Genomic DNA, 18,336 nt, shown 5'->3' on the forward strand with positions numbered 1-18,336 from the left:
GGGTTGTGAGTGTGGCTAGGGTTGTGAGTGTGGCTAGGGTTGTGAGTGTGGCTAGGGTTGTGAGTGTGGCTAGGGTTGTGAGTGTGGCTAGGGTTGTGAGTGTGGCTAGGGTTGTGAGTGTGGCTAGGGTTGTGAGTGTGGCTAGGGTTGTGAGTGTGGCTAGGGTTGTGAGTGTGGCTAGGGTTGTGAGTGTGGCTAGGGTTGTGAGTGTGGCTAGGGTTGTGAGTGTGGCTAGGGTTGTGAGTGTGGCTAGGGTTGTGAGTGTGGCTAGGGTTGTGAGTGTGGCTAGGGTTGTGAGTGTGGCTAGGGTTGTGAGTGTGGCTAGGGTTGTGAGTGTGGCTAGGGTTGTGAGTGTGGCTAGGGTTGTGAGTGTGGCTAGGGTTGTGAGTGTGGCTAGGGTTGTGAGTGTGGCTAGGGTTGTGAGTGTGGCTAGGGTTGTGAGTGTGGCTAGGGTTGTGAGTGTGGCTAGGGTTGTGAGTGTGGCTAGGGTTGTGAGTGTGGCTAGGGTTGTGAGTGTGGCTAGGGTTGTGAGTGTGGCTAGGGTTGTGAGTGTGGCTAGGGTTGTGAGTGTGGCTAGGGTTGTGAGTGTGGCTAGGGTTGTGAGTGTGGCTAGGGTTGTGAGTGTGGCTAGGGTTGTGAGTGTGGCTAGGGTTGTGAGTGTGGCTAGGGTTGTGAGTGTGGCTAGGGTTGTGAGTGTGGCTAGGGTTGTGAGTGTGGCTAGGGTTGTGAGTGTGGCTAGGGTTGTGAGTGTGGCTAGGGTTGTGAGTGTGGCTAGGGTTGTGAGTGTGGCTAGGGTTGTGAGTGTGGCTAGGGTTGTGAGTGTGGCTAGGGTTGTGAGTGTGGCTAGGGTTGTGAGTGTGGCTAGGGTTGTGAGTGTGGCTAGGGTTGTGAGTGTGGCTAGGGTTGTGAGTGTGGCTAGGGTTGTGAGTGTGGCTAGGGTTGTGAGTGTGGCTAGGGTTGTGAGTGTGGCTAGGGTTGTGAGTGTGGCTAGGGTTGTGAGTGTGGCTAGGGTTGTGAGTGTGGCTAGGGTTGTGAGTGTGGCTAGGGTTGTGAGTGTGGCTAGGGTTGTGAGTGTGGCTAGGGTTGTGAGTGTGGCTAGGGTTGTGAGTGTGGCTAGGGTTGTGAGTGTGGCTAGGGTTGTGAGTGTGGCTAGGGTTGTGAGTGTGGCTAGGGTTGTGAGTGTGGCTAGGGTTGTGAGTGTGGCTAGGGTTGTGAGTGTGGCTAGGGTTGTGAGTGTGGCTAGGGTTGTGAGTGTGGCTAGGGTTGTGAGTGTGGCTAGGGTTGTGAGTGTGGCTAGGGTTGTGAGTGTGGCTAGGGTTGTGAGTGTGGCTAGGGTTGTGAGTGTGGCTAGGGTTGTGAGTGTGGCTAGGGTTGTGAGTGTGGCTAGGGTTGTGAGTGTGGCTAGGGTTGTGAGTGTGGCTAGGGTTGTGAGTGTGGCTAGGGTTGTGAGTGTGGCTAGGGTTGTGAGTGTGGCTAGGGTTGTGAGTGTGGCTAGGGTTGTGAGTGTGGCTAGGGTTGTGAGTGTGGCTAGGGTTGTGAGTGTGGCTAGGGTTGTGAGTGTGGCTAGGGTTGTGAGTGTGGCTAGGGTTGTGAGTGTGGCTAGGGTTGTGAGTGTGGCTAGGGTTGTGAGTGTGGCTAGGGTTGTGAGTGTGGCTAGGGTTGTGAGTGTGGCTAGGGTTGTGAGTGTGGCTAGGGTTGTGAGTGTGGCTAGGGTTGTGAGTGTGGCTAGGGTTGTGAGTGTGGCTAGGGTTGTGAGTGTGGCTAGGGTTGTGAGTGTGGCTAGGGTTGTGAGTGTGGCTAGGGTTGTGAGTGTGGCTAGGGTTGTGAGTGTGGCTAGGGTTGTGAGTGTGGCTAGGGTTGTGAGTGTGGCTAGGGTTGTGAGTGTGGCTAGGGTTGTGAGTGTGGCTAGGGTTGTGAGTGTGGCTAGGGTTGTGAGTGTGGCTAGGGTTGTGAGTGTGGCTAGGGTTGTGAGTGTGGCTAGGGTTGTGAGTGTGGCTAGGGTTGTGAGTGTGGCTAGGGTTGTGAGTGTGGCTAGGGTTGTGAGTGTGGCTAGGGTTGTGAGTGTGGCTAGGGTTGTGAGTGTGGCTAGGGTTGTGAGTGTGGCTAGGGTTGTGAGTGTGGCTAGGGTTGTGAGTGTGGCTAGGGTTGTGAGTGTGGCTAGGGTTGTGAGTGTGGCTAGGGTTGTGAGTGTGGCTAGGGTTGTGAGTGTGGCTAGGGTTGTGAGTGTGGCTAGGGTTGTGAGTGTGGCTAGGGTTGTGAGTGTGGCTAGGGTTGTGAGTGTGGCTAGGGTTGTGAGTGTGGCTAGGGTTGTGAGTGTGGCTAGGGTTGTGAGTGTGGCTAGGGTTGTGAGTGTGGCTAGGTTGTGAGTGTGGCTAGGGTTGTGAGTGTGGCTAGGGTTGTGAGTGTGGCTAGGGTTGTGAGTGTGGCTAGGGTTGTGAGTGTGGCTAGGGTTGTGAGTGTGGCTAGGGTTGTGAGTGTGGCTAGGGTTGTGAGTGTGGCTAGGGTTGTGAGTGTGGCTAGGGTTGTGAGTGTGGCTAGGGTTGTGAGTGTGGCTAGGGTTGTGAGTGTGGCTAGGGTTGTGAGTGTGGCTAGGGTTGTGAGTGTGGCTAGGGTTGTGAGTGTGGCTAGGGTTGTGAGTGTGGCTAGGGTTGTGAGTGTGGCTAGGGTTGTGAGTGTGGCTAGGGTTGTGAGTGTGGCTAGGGTTGTGAGTGTGGCTAGGGTTGTGAGTGTGGCTAGGGTTGTGAGTGTGGCTAGGGTTGTGAGTGTGGCTAGGGTTGTGAGTGTGGCTAGGGTTGTGAGTGTGGCTAGGGTTGTGAGTGTGGCTAGGGTTGTGAGTGTGGCTAGGGTTGTGAGTGTGGCTAGGGTTGTGAGTGTGGCTAGGGTTGTGAGTGTGGCTAGGGTTGTGAGTGTGGCTAGGGTTGTGAGTGTGGCTAGGGTTGTGAGTGTGGCTAGGGTTGTGAGTGTGGCTAGGGTTGTGAGTGTGGCTAGGGTTGTGAGTGTGGCTAGGGTTGTGAGTGTGGCTAGGGTTGTGAGTGTGGCTAGGGTTGTGAGTGTGGCTAGGGTTGTGAGTGTGGCTAGGGTTGTGAGTGTGGCTAGGGTTGTGAGTGTGGCTAGGGTTGTGAGTGTGGCTAGGGTTGTGAGTGTGGCTAGGGTTGTGAGTGTGGCTAGGGTTGTGAGTGTGGCTAGGGTTGTGAGTGTGGCTAGGGTTGTGAGTGTGGCTAGGGTTGTGAGTGTGGCTAGGGTTGTGAGTGTGGCTAGGGTTGTGAGTGTGGCTAGGGTTGTGAGTGTGGCTAGGGTTGTGAGTGTGGCTAGGGTTGTGAGTGTGGCTAGGGTTGTGAGTGTGGCTAGGGTTGTGAGTGTGGCTAGGGTTGTGAGTGTGGCTAGGGTTGTGAGTGTGGCTAGGGTTGTGAGTGTGGCTAGGGTTGTGAGTGTGGCTAGGGTTGTGAGTGTGGCTAGGGTTGTGAGTGTGGCTAGGGTTGTGAGTGTGGCTAGGGTTGTGAGTGTGGCTAGGGTTGTGAGTGTGGCTAGGGTTGTGAGTGTGGCTAGGGTTGTGAGTGTGGCTAGGGTTGTGAGTGTGGCTAGGGTTGTGAGTGTGGCTAGGGTTGTGAGTGTGGCTAGGGTTGTGAGTGTGGCTAGGTTGTGAGTGTGGCTAGGGTTGTGAGTGTGGCTAGGGTTGTGAGTGTGGCTAGGGTTGTGAGTGTGGCTAGGGTTGTGAGTGTGGCTAGGGTTGTGAGTGTGGCTAGGGTTGTGAGTGTGGCTAGGGTTGTGAGTGTGGCTAGGGTTGTGAGTGTGGCTAGGGTTGTGAGTGTGGCTAGGGTTGTGAGTGTGGCTAGGGTTGTGAGTGTGGCTAGGGTTGTGAGTGTGGCTAGGGTTGTGAGTGTGGCTAGGGTTGTGAGTGTGGCTAGGGTTGTGAGTGTGGCTAGGGTTGTGAGTGTGGCTAGGGTTGTGAGTGTGGCTAGGGTTGTGAGTGTGGCTAGGGTTGTGAGTGTGGCTAGGGTTGTGAGTGTGGCTAGGGTTGTGAGTGTGGCTAGGGTTGTGAGTGTGGCTAGGGTTGTGAGTGTGGCTAGGGTTGTGAGTGTGGCTAGGGTTGTGAGTGTGGCTAGGGTTGTGAGTGTGGCTAGGGTTGTGAGTGTGGCTAGGGTTGTGAGTGTGGCTAGGGTTGTGAGTGTGGCTAGGGTTGTGAGTGTGGCTAGGGTTGTGAGTGTGGCTAGGGTGTGAGTGTGGCTAGGGTTGTGAGTGTGGCTAGGGTTTGTGAGTGTGGCTAGGGTTGTGAGTGTGGCTAGGGTTGTGAGTGTGGCTAGGGTTGTGAGTGTGGCTAGGGTTGTGAGTGTGGCTAGGGTTGTGAGTGTGGCTAGGGTTGTGAGTGTGGCTAGGGTTGTGAGTGTGGCTAGGGTTGTGAGTGTGGCTAGGGTTGTGAGTGTGGCTAGGGTTGTGAGTGTGGCTAGGGTTGTGAGTGTGGCTAGGGTTGTGAGTGTGGCTAGGGTTGTGAGTGTGGCTAGGGTTGTGAGTGTGGCTAGGGTTGTGAGTGTGGCTAGGGTTGTGAGTGTGGCTAGGGTTGTGAGTGTGGCTAGGGTTGTGAGTGTGGCTAGGGTTGTGAGTGTGGCTAGGGTTGTGAGTGTGGCTAGGGTTGTGAGTGTGGCTAGGTTGTGAGTGTGGCTAGGGTTGTGAGTGTGGCTAGGGTTGTGAGTGTGGCTAGGGTTGTGAGTGTGGCTAGGGTTGTGAGTGTGGCTAGGGTTGTGAGTGTGGCTAGGGTTGTGAGTGTGGCTAGGGTTGTGAGTGTGGCTAGGGTTGTGAGTGTGGCTAGGGTTGTGAGGTGTAGGCTAGGGTTGTGAGTGTGGCTAGGGTTGTGAGTGTGGTTAGGGTTGGTGAGTGTGGTTAGGGTTGTGAGTGAGGGTTAGGGTTGTGAGGGTGTGGGTTAGGGTTAGGGTTAGGGTTAGGGTTAGGGTTAGTGGTTAGGGTTAGGGTTAGGGTTAGGGTTAGGGTTAGGGTTAGGGTTAGGGTTAGGGTTAGGGTTAGGGTTAGGGTTAGGGTTAGGGTTAGGGTTAGGGTTAGGGTTAGGGTTAGGGTTAGGGTTAGGGTTAGGGTTAGGGTTAGGGTTAGGGTTAGGGTTAGGGTAGGGTTAGGGTTAGGGTTAGGGTTAGGGTTAGGGTTAGGGTTAGGGTTAGGGTTAGGGTTAGGGTTAGGGTTAGGGTTAGGGTTAGGGTTAGGGTTAGGGTTAGGGTTAGGGTTAGGGTTAGGGTTAGGGTTAGGGTTAGGGTTAGGGTTAGGGTTAGGGTTAGGGTTAGGGTTAGGGTTAGGGTTAGGGTTAGGGTTAGGGTTAGGGTTAGGGTTAGGGTTAGGGTTAGGGTTAGGGTTAGGGTTAGGGTTAGGGTTAGGGTTAGGGTTAGGGTTAGGGTTAGGGTTAGGGTTAGGGTTAGGGTTAGGGTTAGGGTTAGGGTTAGGGTTAGGGTTAGGGTTAGGGTTAGGGTTAGGGTTAGGGTTAGGGTTAGGGTTAGGGTTAGGGTTAGGGTTAGGGTTAGGGTTAGGGTTAGGGTTAGGGTTAGGGTTAGGGTTAGGGTTAGGGTTAGGGTTAGGGTTAGGGTTAGGGTTAGGGTTAGGGTTAGGGTTAGGGTTAGGGTTAGGGTTAGGGTTAGGGTTAGGGTTAGGGTTAGGGTTAGGGTTAGGGTTAGGGTTAGGGTTAGGGTTAGGGTTAGGGTTAGGGTTAGGGTTAGGGTTAGGGTTAGGGTTAGGGTTAGGGTTAGGGTTAGGGTTAGGGTTAGGGTTAGGGTTAGGGTTAGGGTTAGGGTTAGGGTTAGGGTTAGGGTTAGGGTTAGGGTTAGGGTTAGGGTTAGGGTTAGGGTTAGGGTTAGGGTTAGGGTTAGGGTTAGGGTTAGGGTTAGGGTTAGGGTTAGGGTTAGGGTTAGGGTTAGGGTTAGGGTTAGGGTTAGGGTTAGGGTTAGGGTTAGGGTTAGGGTTAGGGTTAGGGTTAGGGTTAGGGTTAGGGTTAGGGTTAGGGTTAGGGTTAGGGTTAGGGTTAGGGTTAGGGTTAGGGTTAGGGTTAGGGTTAGGGTTAGGGTTAGGGTTAGGGTTAGGGTTAGGGTTAGGGTTAGGGTTAGGGTTAGGGTTAGGGTTAGGGTTAGGGTTAGGGTTAGGGTTAGGGTTAGGGTTAGGGTTAGGGTTAGGGTTAGGGTTAGGGTTAGGGTTAGGGTTAGGGTTAGGGTTAGGGTTAGGGTTAGGGTTAGGGTTAGGGTTAGGGTTAGGGTTAGGGTTAGGGTTAGGGTTAGGGTTAGGGTTAGGGTTAGGGTTAGGGTTAGGGTTAGGGTTAGGGTTAGGGTTAGGGTTAGGGTTAGGGTTAGGGTTAGGGTTAGGGTTAGGTTAGGGTTAGGGTTAGGGTTAGGGTTAGGGTTAGGGTTAGGGTTAGGGTTAGGGTTAGGGTTTAGGGTTAGGGTTAGGGTTAGGGTTAGGGTTAGGGTTAGGGTTAGGGTTAGGGTTAGGGTTAGGGTTAGGGTTAGGGTTAGGGTTAGGGTTAGGGTTAGGGTTAGGGTTAGGGTTAGGGTTAGGGTTAGGGTTAGGGTTAGGGTTAGGGTTAGGGTTAGGGTTAGGGTTAGGGTTAGGGTTAGGGTTAGGGTTAGGGTTAGGGTTAGGGTTAGGGTTAGGGTTAGGGTTAGGGTTAGGGTTAGGGTTAGGGTTAGGGTTAGGGTTAGGGTTAGGGTTAGGGTTAGGGTTAGGGTTAGGGTTAGGGTTAGGGTTAGGGTTAGGGTAGGGTTAGGGTTAGGGTTAGGGTTAGGGTTAGGGTTAGGGTTAGGGTTAGGGTTAGGGTTAGGGTTAGGGTTAGGGTTAGGGTTTAGGGTTAGGGTTAGGGTTAGGGTTAGGGTTAGGGTTAGGGTTAGGGTTAGGGTTAGGGTTAGGGTTAGGGTTAGGGTTAGGGTTAGGGTTAGGGTTAGGGTTAGGGTTAGGGTTAGGGTTAGGGTTAGGGTTAGGGTTAGGGTTAGGGTTAGGGTTAGGGTTAGGGTTAGGGTTAGGGTTAGGGTTAGGGTTAGGGTTAGGGTTAGGGTTAGGTTAGGGTTAGGGTTAGGGTTAGGGTTAGGGTTAGGGTTAGGGTTAGGGTTAGGGTTAGGGTTAGGGTTAGGGTTAGGGTTTAGGGTTAGGGTTAGGGTTAGGGTTAGGGTTAGGGTTAGGGTTAGGGTTAGGGTTAGGGTTAGGGTTAGGGTTAGGGTTAGGGTTAGGGTTAGGGTTAGGGTTAGGGTTAGGGTTAGGGTTAGGGTTAGGGTTAGGGTTAGGGTTAGGGTTAGGGTTAGGGTTAGGGTTAGGGTTAGGGTTAGGGTTAGGGTTAGGGTTAGGGTTAGGGTTAGGGTTAGGGTTAGGGTTAGGGTTAGGGTTAGGGTTAGGGTTAGGGTTTGGGTTAGGGTTAGGGTTAGGGTTAGGGTTAGGGTTAGGGTTAGGGTTAGGGTTAGGGTTAGGGTTAGGGTTAGGGTTAGGGTTAGGGTTAGGGTTAGGGTTAGGGTTAGGGTTAGGGTTAGGGTTAGGGTTAGGGTTAGGGTTGGTGGTTAGGGTTAGGGTTAGGGTTAGGGTTAGGGTTAGGGTTAGGGTTAGGGTTAGGGTTAGGGTTAGGGTTAGGGTTAGGGTTAGGGTTAGGGTTAGGGTTAGGGTTAGGGTTAGGGTTAGGGTTAGGGTTAGGGTTAGGGTTAGGGTTAGGGTTAGGGTTAGGGTTAGGGTTAGGGTTAGGGTTAGGGTTAGGGTTAGGGTTAGGGTTAGGGTTAGGGTTAGGGTTAGGGTTAGGGTTAGGGTTAGGGTTAGGGTTAGGGTTAGGGTTAGGGTTAGGGTTAGGGTTAGGGTTAGGGTTAGGGTTAGGGTTAGGGTTAGGGTTAGGGTTAGGGTTAGGGTTAGGGTTAGGGTTAGGGTTAGGGTTAGGGTTAGGGTTAGGGTTAGGGTTAGGGTTAGGGTTAGGGTTAGGGTTAGGGTTAGGGTTAGGGTTAGGGTTAGGGTTAGGGTTAGGGTTAGGGTTAGGGTTAGGGTTAGGGTTAGGGTTAGGGTTAGGGTTAGGGTTAGGGTTAGGGTTAGGGTTAGGGTTAGGGTTAGGGTTAGGGTTAGGGTTAGGTTAGGGTTAGGGTTAGGGTTAGGGTTAGGGTTAGGGTTAGGTTAGGGTTAGGGTTAGGGTTAGGGTTAGGGTTAGGGTTAGGGTTAGGGTTAGGGTTAGGGTTAGGGTTAGGGTTAGGGTTAGGGTTAGGGTTAGGGTTAGGGTTAGGGTTAGGGTTAGGGTTAGGGTTAGGGTTAGGGTTAGGGTTAGGGTTAGGGTTAGGGTTAGGGTTAGGGTTAGGGTTAGGGTTAGGGTTAGGGTTAGGGTTAGGGTTAGGGTTAGGGTTAGGGTTAGGGTTAGGGTTAGGGTTAGGGTTAGGGTTAGGGTTAGGGTTAGGGTTAGGGTTAGGGTTAGGGTTAGGGTTAGGGTTAGGGTTAGGGTTAGGGTTAGGGTTAGGGTTAGGGTTAGGGTTAGGGTTAGGGTTAGGGTTAGGGTTAGGGTTAGGGTTAGGGTTAGGGTTAGGGTTAGGGTTAGGGTTAGGGTTAGGGTTAGGGTTAGGGTTAGGGTTAGGGTTAGGGTTAGGGTTAGGGTTAGGGTTAGGGTTAGGGTTAGGGTTAGGGTTAGGGTTAGGGTTAGGGTTAGGGTTAGGGTTAGGGTTAGGGTTAGGGTTAGGGTTAGGGTTAGGGTTAGGGTTAGGGTTAGGGTTAGGGTTAGGGTTAGGGTTAGGGTTAGGGTTAGGGTTAGGGTTAGGGTTAGGGTTAGGGTTAGGGTTAGGGTTAGGGTTAGGGTTAGGGTTAGGGTTAGGGTTAGGGTTAGGGTTAGGGTTAGGGTTAGGGTTAGGGTTAGGGTTAGGGTTAGGGTTAGGGTTAGGGTTAGGGTTAGGGTTAGGGTTAGGGTTAGGGTTAGGGTTAGGGTTAGGGTTAGGGTTAGGGTTAGGGTTAGGGTTAGGGTTAGGGTTAGGGTTAGGGTTAGGGTTAGGGTTAGGGTTAGGGTTAGGGTTAGGGTTAGGGTTAGGGTTAGGGTTAGGGTTAGGGTTAGGGTTAGGGTTAGGGTTAGGGTTAGGGTTAGGGTTAGGGTTAGGGTTAGGGTTAGGGTTAGGGTTAGGGTTAGGGTTAGGGTTAGGGTTAGGGTTAGGGTTAGGGTTAGGGTTAGGGTTAGGGTTAGGGTTAGGGTTAGGGTTAGGGTTAGGGTTAGGGTTAGGGTTAGGGTTAGGGTTAGGGTTAGGGTTAGGGTTAGGGTTAGGGTTAGGGTTAGGGTTAGGGTTAGGGTTAGGGTTAGGGTTAGGGTTAGGGTTAGGGTTAGGGTTAGGGTTAGGGTTAGGGTTAGGGTTAGGGTTAGGGTTAGGGTTAGGGTTAGGGTTAGGGTTAGGGTTAGGGTTAGGGTTAGGGTTAGGGTTAGGGTTAGGGTTAGGGTTAGGGTTAGGGTTAGGGTTAGGGTTAGGGTTAGGGTTAGGGTTAGGGTTAGGGTTAGGGTTAGGGTTAGGGTTAGGGTTAGGGTTAGGGTTAGGGTTAGGGTTAGGGTTAGGGTTAGGGTTAGGGTTAGGGTTAGGGTTAGGGTTAGGGTTAGGGTTAGGGTTAGGGTTAGGGTTAGGGTTAGGGTTAGGGTTAGGGTTAGGGTTAGGGTTAGGGTTAGGGTTAGGGTTAGGGTTAGGGTTAGGGTTAGGGTTAGGGTTAGGGTTAGGGTTAGGGTTAGGGTTAGGGTTAGGGTTAGGGTTAGGGTTAGGGTTAGGGTTAGGGTTAGGGTTAGGGTTAGGGTTAGGGTTAGGGTTAGGGTTAGGGTTAGGGTTAGGGTTAGGGTTAGGGTTAGGGTTAGGGTTAGGGTTAGGGTTAGGGTTAGGGTTAGGGTTAGGGTTAGGGTTAGGGTTAGGGTTAGGGTTAGGGTTAGGGTTAGGGTTAGGGTTAGGGTTAGGGTTAGGGTTAGGGTTAGGGTTAGGGTTAGGGTTAGGGTTAGGGTTAGGGTTAGGGTTAGGGTTAGGGTTAGGGTTAGGGTTAGGGTTAGGGTTAGGGTTAGGGTTAGGGTTAGGGTTAGGGTTAGGGTTAGGGTTAGGGTTAGGGTTAGGGTTAGGGTTAGGGTTAGGGTTAGGGTTAGGGTTAGGGTTAGGGTTAGGGTTAGGGTTAGGGTTAGGGTTAGGGTTAGGGTTAGGGTTAGGGTTAGGGTTAGGGTTAGGGTTAGGGTTAGGGTTAGGGTTAGGGTTAGGGTTAGGGTTAGGGTTAGGGTTAGGGTTAGGGTTAGGGTTAGGGTTAGGGTTAGGGTTAGGGTTAGGGTTAGGGTTAGGGTTAGGGTTAGGGTTAGGGTTAGGGTTAGGGTTAGGGTTAGGGTTAGGGTTAGGGTTAGGGTTAGGGTTAGGGTTAGGGTTAGGGTTAGGGTTAGGGTTAGGGTTAGGGTTAGGGTTAGGGTTAGGGTTAGGGTTAGGGTTAGGGTTAGGGTTAGGGTTAGGGTTAGGGTTAGGGTTAGGGTTAGGGTTAGGGTTAGGGTTAGGGTTAGGGTTAGGGTTAGGGTTAGGGTTAGGGTTAGGGTTAGGGTTAGGGTTAGGGTTAGGGTTAGGGTTAGGGTTAGGGTTAGGGTTAGGGTTAGGGTTAGGGTTAGGGTTAGGGTTAGGGTTAGGGTTAGGGTTAGGGTTAGGGTTAGGGTTAGGGTTAGGGTTAGGGTTAGGGTTAGGGTTAGGGTTAGGGTTAGGGTTAGGGTTAGGGTTAGGGTTAGGGTTAGGGTTAGGGTTAGGGTTAGGGTTAGGGTTAGGGTTAGGGTTAGGGTTAGGGTTAGGGTTAGGGTTAGGGTTAGGGTTAGGGTTAGGGTTAGGGTTAGGGTTAGGGTTAGGGTTAGGGTTAGGGTTAGGGTTAGGGTTAGGGTTAGGGTTAGGGTTAGGGTTAGGGTTAGGGTTAGGGTTAGGGTTAGGGTTAGGGTTAGGGTTAGGGTTAGGGTTAGGGTTAGGGTTAGGGTTAGGGTTAGGGTTAGGGTTAGGGTTAGGGTTAGGGTTAGGGTTAGGGTTAGGGTTAGGGTTAGGGTTAGGGTTAGGGTTAGGGTTAGGGTTAGGGTTAGGGTTAGGGTTAGGGTTAGGGTTAGGGTTAGGGTTAGGGTTAGGGTTAGGGTTAGGGTTAGGGTTAGGGTTAGGGTTAGGGTTAGGGTTAGGGTTAGGGTTAGGGTTAGGGTTAGGGTTAGGGTTAGGGTTAGGGTTAGGGTTAGGGTTAGGGTTAGGGTTAGGGTTAGGGTTAGGGTTAGGGTTAGGGTTAGGGTTAGGGTTAGGGTTAGGGTTAGGGTTAGGGTTAGGGTTAGGGTTAGGGTTAGGGTTAGGGTTAGGGTTAGGGTTAGGGTTAGGGTTAGGGTTAGGGTTAGGGTTAGGGTTAGGGTTAGGGTTAGGGTTAGGGTTAGGGTTAGGGTTAGGGTTAGGGTTAGGGTTAGGGTTAGGGTTAGGGTTAGGGTTAGGGTTAGGGTTAGGGTTAGGGTTAGGGTTAGGGTTAGGGTTAGGGTTAGGGTTAGGGTTAGGGTTAGGGTTAGGGTTAGGGTTAGGGTTAGGGTTAGGGTTAGGGTTAGGGTTAGGGTTAGGGTTAGGGTTAGGGTTAGGGTTAGGGTTAGGGTTAGGGTTAGGGTTAGGGTTAGGGTTAGGGTTAGGGTTAGGGTTAGGGTTAGGGTTAGGGTTAGGGTTAGGGTTAGGGTTAGGGTTAGGGTTAGGGTTAGGGTTAGGGTTAGGGTTAGGGTTAGGGTTAGGGTTAGGGTTAGGGTTAGGGTTAGGGTTAGGGTTAGGGTTAGGGTTAGGGTTAGGGTTAGGGTTAGGGTTAGGGTTAGGGTTAGGGTTAGGGTTAGGGTTAGGGTTAGGGTTAGGGTTAGGGTTAGGGTTAGGGTTAGGGTTAGGGTTAGGGTTAGGGTTAGGGTTAGGGTTAGGGTTAGGGTTAGGGTTAGGGTTAGGGTTAGGGTTAGGGTTAGGGTTAGGGTTAGGGTTAGGGTTAGGGTTAGGGTTAGGGTTAGGGTTAGGGTTAGGGTTAGGGTTAGGGTTAGGGTTAGGGTTAGGGTTAGGGTTAGGGTTAGGGTTAGGGTTAGGGTTAGGGTTAGGGTTAGGGTTAGGGTTAGGGTTAGGGTTAGGGTTAGGGTTAGGGTTAGGGTTAGGGTTAGGGTTAGGGTTAGGGTTAGGGTTAGGGTTAGGGTTAGGGTTAGGGTTAGGGTTAGGGTTAGGGTTAGGGTTAGGGTTAGGGTTAGGGTTAGGGTTAGGGTTAGGGTTAGGGTTAGGGTTAGGGTTAGGGTTAGGGTTAGGGTTAGGGTTAGGGTTAGGGTTAGGGTTAGGGTTAGGGTTAGGGTTAGGGTTAGGGTTAGGGTTAGGGTTAGGGTTAGGGTTAGGGTTAGGGTTAGGGTTAGGGTTAGGGTTAGGGTTAGGGTTAGGGTTAGGGTTAGGGTTAGGGTTAGGGTTAGGGTTAGGGTTAGGGTTAGGGTTAGGGTTAGGGTTAGGGTTAGGGTTAGGGTTAGGGTTAGGGTTAGGGTTAGGGTTAGGGTTAGGGTTAGGGTTAGGGTTAGGGTTAGGGTTAGGGTTAGGGTTAGGGTTAGGGTTAGGGTTAGGGTTAGGGTTAGGGTTAGGGTTAGGGTTAGGGTTAGGGTTAGGGTTAGGGTTAGGGTTAGGGTTAGGGTTAGGGTTAGGGTTAGGGTTAGGGTTAGGGTTAGGGTTAGGGTTAGGGTTAGGGTTAGGGTTAGGGTTAGGGTTAGGGTTAGGGTTAGGGTTAGGGTTAGGGTTAGGGTTAGGGTTAGGGTTAGGGTTAGGGTTAGGGTTAGGGTTAGGGTTAGGGTTAGGGTTAGGGTTAGGGTTAGGGTTAGGGTTAGGGTTAGGGTTAGGGTTAGGGTTAGGGTTAGGGTTAGGGTTAGGGTTAGGGTTAGGGTTAGGGTTAGGGTTAGGGTTAGGGTTAGGGTTAGGGTTAGGGTTAGGGTTAGGGTTAGGGTTAGGGTTAGGGTTAGGGTTAGGGTTAGGGTTAGGGTTAGGGTTAGGGTTAGGGTTAGGGTTAGGGTTAGGGTTAGGGTTAGGGTTAGGGTTAGGGTTAGGGTTAGGGTTAGGGTTAGGGTTAGGGTTAGGGTTAGGGTTAGGGTTAGGGTTAGGGTTAGGGTTAGGGTTAGGGTTAGGGTTAGGGTTAGGGTTAGGGTTAGGGTTAGGGTTAGGGTTAGGGTTAGGGTTAGGGTTAGGGTTAGGGTTAGGGTTAGGGTTAGGGTTAGGGTTAGGGTTAGGGTTAGGGTTAGGGTTAGGGTTAGGGTTAGGGTTAGGGTTAGGGTTAGGGTTAGGGTTAGGGTTAGGGTTAGGGTTAGGGTTAGGGTTAGGGTTAGGGTTAGGGTTAGGGTTAGGGTTAGGGTTAGGGTTAGGGTTAGGGTTAGGGTTAGGGTTAGGGTTAGGGTTAGGGTTAGGGTTAGGGTTAGGGTTAGGGTTAGGGTTAGGGTTAGGGTTAGGGTTAGGGTTAGGGTTAGGGTTAGGGTTAGGGTTAGGGTTAGGGTTAGGGTTAGGGTTAGGGTTAGGGTTAGGGTTAGGGTTAGGGTTAGGGTTAGGGTTAGGGTTAGGGTTAGGGTTAGGGTTAGGGTTAGGGTTAGGGTTAGGGTTAGGGTTAGGGTTAGGGTTAGGGTTAGGGTTAGGGTTAGGGTTAGGGTTAGGGTTAGGGTTAGGGTTAGGGTTAGGGTTAGGGTTAGGGTTAGGGTTAGGGTTAGGGTTAGGGTTAGGGTTAGGGTTAGGGTTAGGGTTAGGGTTAGGGTTAGGGTTAGGGTTAGGGTTAGGGTTAGGGTTAGGGTTAGGGTTAGGGTTAGGGTTAGGGTTAGGGTTAGGGTTAGGGTTAGGGTTAGGGTTAGGGTTAGGGTTAGGGTTAGGGTTAGGGTTAGGGTTAGGGTTAGGGTTAGGGTTAGGGTTAGGGTTAGGGTTAGGGTTAGGGTTAGGGTTAGGGTTAGGGTTAGGGTTAGGGTTAGGGTTAGGGTTAGGGTTAGGGTTAGGGTTAGGGTTAGGGTTAGGGTTAGGGTTAGGGTTAGGGTTAGGGTTAGGGTTAGGGTTAGGGTTAGGGTTAGGGTTAGGGTTAGGGTTAGGGTTAGGGTTAGGGTTAGGGTTAGGGTTAGGGTTAGGGTTAGGGTTAGGGTTAGGGTTAGGGTTAGGGTTAGGGTTAGGGTTAGGGTTAGGGTTAGGGTTAGGGTTAGGGTTAGGGTTAGGGTTAGGGTTAGGGTTAGGGTTAGGGTTAGGGTTAGGGTTAGGGTTAGGGTTAGGGTTAGGGTTAGGGTTAGGGTTAGGGTTAGGGTTAGGGTTAGGGTTAGGGTTAGGGTTAGGGTTAGGGTTAGGGTTAGGGTTAGGGTTAGGGTTAGGGTTAGGGTTAGGGTTAGGGTTAGGGTTAGGGTTAGGGTTAGGGTTAGGGTTAGGGTTAGGGTTAGGGTTAGGGTTAGGGTTAGGGTTAGGGTTAGGGTTAGGGTTAGGGTTAGGGTTAGGGTTAGGGTTAGGGTTAGGGTTAGGGTTAGGGTTAGGGTTAGGGTTAGGGTTAGGGTTAGGGTTAGGGTTAGGGTTAGGGTTAGGGTTAGGGTTAGGGTTAGGGTTAGGGTTAGGGTTAGGGTTAGGGTTAGGGTTAGGGTTAGGGTTAGGGTTAGGGTTAGGGTTAGGGTTAGGGTTAGGGTTAGGGTTAGGGTTAGGGTTAGGGTTAGGGTTAGGGTTAGGGTTAGGGTTAGGGTTAGGGTTAGGGTTAGGGTTAGGGTTAGGGTTAGGGTTAGGGTTAGGGTTAGGGTTAGGGTTAGGGTTAGGGTTAGGGTTAGGGTTAGGGTTAGGGTTAGGGTTAGGGTTAGGGTTAGGGTTAGGGTTAGGGTTAGGGTTAGGGTTAGGGTTAGGGTTAGGGTTAGGGTTAGGGTTAGGGTTAGGGTTAGGGTTAGGGTTAGGGTTAGGGTTAGGGTTAGGGTTAGGGTTAGGGTTAGGGTTAGGGTTAGGGTTAGGGTTAGGGTTAGGGTTAGGGTTAGGGTTAGGGTTAGGGTTAGGGTTAGGGTTAGGGTTAGGGTTAGGGTTAGGGTTAGGGTTAGGGTTAGGGTTAGGGTTAGGGTTAGGGTTAGGGTTAGGGTTAGGGTTAGGGTTAGGGTTAGGGTTAGGGTTAGGGTTAGGGTTAGGGTTAGGGTTAGGGTTAGGGTTAGGGTTAGGGTTAGGGTTAGGGTTAGGGTTAGGGTTAGGGTTAGGGTTAGGGTTAGGGTTAGGGTTAGGGTTAGGGTTAGGGTTAGGGTTAGGGTTAGGGTTAGGGTTAGGGTTAGGGTTAGGGTTAGGGTTAGGGTTAGGGTTAGGGTTAGGGTTAGGGTTAGGGTTAGGGTTAGGGTTAGGGTTAGGGTTAGGGTTAGGGTTAGGGTTAGGGTTAGGGTTAGGGTTAGGGTTAGGGTTAGGGTTAGGGTTAGGGTTAGGGTTAGGGTTAGGGTTAGGGTTAGGGTTAGGGTTAGGGTTAGGGTTAGGGTTAGGGTTAGGGTTAGGGTTAGGGTTAGGGTTAGGGTTAGGGTTAGGGTTAGGGTTAGGGTTAGGGTTAGGGTTAGGGTTAGGGTTAGGGTTAGGGTTAGGGTTAGGGTTAGGGTTAGGGTTAGGGTTAGGGTTAGGGTTAGGGTTAGGGTTAGGGTTAGGGTTAGGGTTAGGGTTAGGGTTAGGGTTAGGGTTAGGGTTAGGGTTAGGGTTAGGGTTAGGGTTAGGGTTAGGGTTAGGGTTAGGGTTAGGGTTAGGGTTAGGGTTAGGGTTAGGGTTAGGGTTAGGGTTAGGGTTAGGGTTAGGGTTAGGGTTAGGGTTAGGGTTAGGGTTAGGGTTAGGGTTAGGGTTAGGGTTAGGGTTAGGGTTAGGGTTAGGGTTAGGGTTAGGGTTAGGGTTAGGGTTAGGGTTAGGGTTAGGGTTAGGGTTAGGGTTAGGGTTAGGGTTAGGGTTAGGGTTAGGGTTAGGGTTAGGGTTAGGGTTAGGGTTAGGGTTAGGGTTAGGGTTAGGGTTAGGGTTAGGGTTAGGGTTAGGGTTAGGGTTAGGGTTAGGGTTAGGGTTAGGGTTAGGGTTAGGGTTAGGGTTAGGGTTAGGGTTAGGGTTAGGGTTAGGGTTAGGGTTAGGGTTAGGGTTAGGGTTAGGGTTAGGGTTAGGGTTAGGGTTAGGGTTAGGGTTAGGGTTAGGGTTAGGGTTAGGGTTAGGGTTAGGGTTAGGGTTAGGGTTAGGGTTAGGGTTAGGGTTAGGGTTAGGGTTAGGGTTAGGGTTAGGGTTAGGGTTAGGGTTAGGGTTAGGGTTAGGGTTAGGGTTAGGGTTAGGGTTAGGGTTAGGGTTAGGGTTAGGGTTAGGGTTAGGGTTAGGGTTAGGGTTAGGGTTAGGGTTAGGGTTAGGGTTAGGGTTAGGGTTAGGGTTAGGGTTAGGGTTAGGGTTAGGGTTAGGGTTAGGGTTAGGGTTAGGGTTAGGGTTAGGGTTAGGGTTAGGGTTAGGGTTAGGGTTAGGGTTAGGGTTAGGGTTAGGGTTAGGGTTAGGGTTAGGGTTAGGGTTAGGGTTAGGGTTAGGGTTAGGGTTAGGGTTAGGGTTAGGGTTAGGGTTAGGGTTAGGGTTAGGGTTAGGGTTAGGGTTAGGGTTAGGGTTAGGGTTAGGGTTAGGGTTAGGGTTAGGGTTAGGGTTAGGGTTAGGGTTAGGGTTAGGGTTAGGGTTAGGGTTAGGGTTAGGGTTAGGGTTAGGGTTAGGGTTAGGGTTAGGGTTAGGGTTAGGGTTAGGGTTAGGGTTAGGGTTAGGGTTAGGGTTAGGGTTAGGGTTAGGGTTAGGGTTAGGGTTAGGGTTAGGGTTAGGGTTAGGGTTAGGGTTAGGGTTAGGGTTAGGGTTAGGGTTAGGGTTAGGGTTAGGGTTAGGGTTAGGGTTAGGGTTAGGGTTAGGGTTAGGGTTAGGGTTAGGGTTAGGGTTAGGGTTAGGGTTAGGGTTAGGGTTAGGGTTAGGGTTAGGGTTAGGGTTAGGGTTAGGGTTAGGGTTAGGGTTAGGGTTAGGGTTAGGGTTAGGGTTAGGGTTAGGGTTAGGGTTAGGGTTAGGGTTAGGGTTAGGGTTAGGGTTAGGGTTAGGGTTAGGGTTAGGGTTAGGGTTAGGGTTAGGGTTAGGGTTAGGGTTAGGGTTAGGGTTAGGGTTAGGGTTAGGGTTAGGGTTAGGGTTAGGGTTAGGGTTAGGGTTAGGGTTAGGGTTAGGGTTAGGGTTAGGGTTAGGGTTAGGGTTAGGGTTAGGGTTAGGGTTAGGGTTAGGGTTAGGGTTAGGGTTAGGGTTAGGGTTAGGGTTAGGGTTAGGGTTAGGGTTAGGGTTAGGGTTAGGGTTAGGGTTAGGGTTAGGGTTAGGGTTAGGGTTAGGGTTAGGGTTAGGGTTAGGGTTAGGGTTAGGGTTAGGGTTAGGGTTAGGGTTAGGGTTAGGGTTAGGGTTAGGGTTAGGGTTAGGGTTAGGGTTAGGGTTAGGGTTAGGGTTAGGGTTAGGGTTAGGGTTAGGGTTAGGGTTAGGGTTAGGGTTAGGGTTAGGGTTAGGGTTAGGGTTAGGGTTAGGGTTAGGGTTGGGTTAGGGTTAGGGTTAGGGTTAGGGTTAGGGTTAGGGTTGGGTTAGGGTTAGGGTTAGGGTTAGGGTTAGGGTTAGGGTTAGGGTTAGGGTTAGGGTTAGGGTTAGGGTTAGGGTTAGGGTTAGGGTTAGGGTTAGGGTTAGGGTTAGGGTTAGGGTTAGGGTTAGGGTTAGGGTTAGGGTTAGGGTTAGGGTTAGGGTTAGGGTTAGGGTTAGGGTTAGGGTTAGGGTTAGGGTTAGGGTTAGGGTTAGGGTTAGGGTTAGGGTTAGGGTTAGGGTTAGGGTTAGGGTTAGGGTTAGGGTTAGGGTTAGGGTTAGGGTTAGGGTTAGGGTTAGGGTTAGGGTTAGGGTTAGGGTTAGGGTTAGGGTTAGGGTTAGGGTTAGGGTTAGGGTTAGGGTTAGGGTTAGGGTTAGGGTTAGGGTTAGGGTTAGGGTTAGGGTTAGGGTTAGGGTTAGGGTTAGGGTTAGGGTTAGGGTTAGGGTTAGGGTTAGGGTTAGGGTTAGGGTTAGGGTTAGGGTTAGGGTTAGGGTTAGGGTTAGGGTTAGGGTTAGGGTTAGGGTTAGGGTTAGGGTTAGGGTTAGGGTTAGGGTTAGGGTTAGGGTTAGGGTTAGGGTTAGGGTTAGGGTTAGGGTTAGGGTTAGGGTTAGGGTTAGGGTTAGGGTTAGGGTTAGGGTTAGGGTTAGGGTTAGGGTTAGGGTTAGGGTTAGGGTTAGGGTTAGGGTTAGGGTTAGGGTTAGGGTTAGGGTTAGGGTTAGGGTTAGGGTTAGGGTTAGGGTTAGGGTTAGGGTTAGGGTTAGGGTTAGGGTTAGGGTTAGGGTTAGGGTTAGGGTTAGGGTTAGGGTTAGGGTTAGGGTTAGGGTT

This window comes from Heterodontus francisci, chromosome 47 (assembly GCF_036365525.1).
Source record: "Heterodontus francisci isolate sHetFra1 chromosome 47, sHetFra1.hap1, whole genome shotgun sequence".
Taxonomy (NCBI): domain Eukaryota; kingdom Metazoa; phylum Chordata; class Chondrichthyes; order Heterodontiformes; family Heterodontidae; genus Heterodontus; species Heterodontus francisci.